At 38.7% G+C, this 2,701-nt stretch overlaps 1 pseudogene; it reads left to right on the top strand.

Moving 5' to 3' along the window:
- The window catches only part of LOC119424105, a 24,412-nt pseudogene that overhangs the window by 1,377 nt on the left and 20,334 nt on the right, over positions 1 to 2,701 (top strand).

The raw sequence follows: 2,701 nt of genomic DNA, 5'->3' as shown, positions 1-2,701 counted from the left end.
GGACAGCACGCCAGTCTTAGTGACCCTCAGTTGGTATCTTCCACAGCTAAAATATTGACTATGACAGGAATAGTGAAAGGTTTGTAATGTACTGTGATCTGCTCTGATTACAAGTGGATTTATTTTTGTTTACATAGTAATAATATTAACATATTTATTCCATAATGTCAACGCAAGACCTTAATGATAACCTTTTTTATTGTCTTGTAGGTATATCAACATACAGGAAGACTTGCCCCAATTGTTCCATGGTTTACCGATATCAAGACTGGGAAGATGGCATCCACAACTTCAACGACCATTTGCTGCTGTCCATACATTTGTGTGTGGTACTGAGGAATGCATTGCAGGTTAGTTGTAGTTTGTTAATATTTGTGTGGAATGTCAATATTATTTTTATCACATTACAACAACAAGACATGTTTGTGAAATTTTCATCTAAATGCATCACTGTGATTGAGTGATTGTGCCATGATTATATCCGTACTCACACTGCTGTAAGTCGCATCATTGAAATGATTGAACACACAGAAGGAGAAAACTTTCCTAGCAAGGATCGGATCCTGCATGCATATCTGTCATTTGAGGGTCTAAGTGACCATGACTACCAATACTCATGCATTTCTTGTGGGTATCATCCCCCTGTTGTTGTCATGGATCTCCATAAGAAAGGTGTTTTCAGCATGCCGGGTAGGTCTTTATGTTTGAAACCTGCCAGGATGAAAATACTGTTATTTGAAATGTTGGACTGATCTGAAATTAACATAAGAAAATGGAATTATGTGTTTTTTGTTGTATTTGTTAAGTTAGTGAAATACCAAACCCACCTGAACACTACAATGGGGAAGTGAATGCACACTCTTTTTGGGAAGCGGTTACTATGGAAGTGATTAGCCGTGGACTTTATCCACGTAAGTCTGGTGTGTAGTCAACAGTGACATTGGAAACATTTTGTGCACTAAGTAATCCATGCATTAATGTTTCCAGTAATGTGCCTCAAACAATGTATTAGCTTGTCTCAATTGCTTTGTTTCAGCTGGCAGGAAAAATCCTTTTGTTGTAAAACCTACTTATGACAACTGGTCTCCCTGGATTGGACCACAGACAAGACGATCTGACATTTTGATAAACACAGAGACTGAAAAAGTCTGCTTGCCTTATTCCAGCAGTGATGTTGACCAGTTTCTCACAGAAGAGCGGCTTGCAGATGAGGTTCTCAATCTGAAGGTAGTCTCTTTTTTTTTTAGAGTTTCATGATTGTGTAGATCTTTCAGGAGGGTTTAATAATAACATATAATCAAATTTTGTGTTATTTGAAAGCTGCCTGAGATCAGGAGACTCTGCAGTCAATGTGGAATTGACAGTAGAGGTTCTAAGATGGATCTTGTGCTCTCTCTGCGGGACAGAATGGCTTCTAGAGCCACATATAACAAGGTTTTTCAGAAAGTGTGGGGTGCCTCTGGTAAGTGTGTGACAGCAACGTCTAACAGAAAATTTTACAGTTGTTGCCATTTCACTCATGCCAAAGTTGTGTAACTGTATGAGCTGAGACAAATTTAAAATACCAAAAACAGGCATACCTTGTTTATTTGCTATTTTAAACCTAGAACACATTGTTATAGTAATGTCAAAGCATTATTTAAGCTTAGTTTAGTGCACCACAACAAGGAGCCAGAAAAGTTAATGTGCTGTACAAGTAACAATATGATTTGTTGTTTCAGGTGGTTGGGCTGTAATCACTTGTCCCTGTGGTGTTATTTACTCTGTAAAGTTTAACCTGAGAGCCCTAGAGACTTTGCAGACCTTCTCTTATCCTGGAAGTTTTTTCCAAATATTACAGTGTATGACTACCCCAGGGGATTAGTAAGTCATCTAAAGAACAGGTGCCCTAAGGATACACCGTTTAACACGCATGAGGGTAGATTACTTGAGCCCACACCTGAAAACATAACACAAGCAACCAACAAAAACCTTGAAGTACACTTGCCCTGGTTGAAGGTCATGAAACAACCAAAGGACAATGGAGGACATCCTATAACTGGCTCTTCACAGCATTATTGCCTCTGTGATGTTTTCCACCAAGGCAATAGCAAGGACAACAAGGATGTCTTGCGGCGCATTGAGTTGGTTCCGGAACTTGCTGGAAGATTCAACAGTCAGCGTGCAGAACAGCTATTTGCAGGGATGAGGAAAAACAACTACTTCCTCAACATGCTTACACCATCCACACACATCTTTCTGCAAAGAAATATCCTCCACCATTTCAATGTTCGGAAGAACACAAAAACCAAACAAGACATTCAAAAGGTTGCTGGACCACATGCAACGTTGGTTCTAGACCAAAATGGATGCATTATAATGGGTAATACTCAACTTTGTTGTTATTGTTGTAGTAGTGTGTATATAAATTAATGTAGCATTGTTTCTTTTGATAAAGGATTGGAGAAAAACAAGCAACAGCCTTGCAGCTCTGAAGCCAGCGTTACTCAGACTGAGCCATGTCCTCTGACGTTCTCGACAATTTCAGTAGCTGACTCTTCAACAAACTTGAGAACAACGGAACCAATAAAATCTTCCTGGAATCAACAGCCTAATGCCACAGACATGAATTTGGTAAATGTTAATATCTATTTCACTTTCTGTTTGTCTATTTAATATTAGTTTCTGGGAATTTTTCCAATTTCTTTTAAATCTAATTGTC

Source organism: Nematolebias whitei, chromosome 17 (assembly GCF_014905685.2).
Source record: "Nematolebias whitei isolate Nwh7 chromosome 17, NemWhi1, whole genome shotgun sequence".
In the NCBI taxonomy this organism is placed as follows: Eukaryota; Metazoa; Chordata; class Actinopteri; order Cyprinodontiformes; family Rivulidae; genus Nematolebias; species Nematolebias whitei.
Note: the sequence above shows the minus strand (reverse complement) of the source record. Positions and strands in the feature narration are given on the sequence as shown.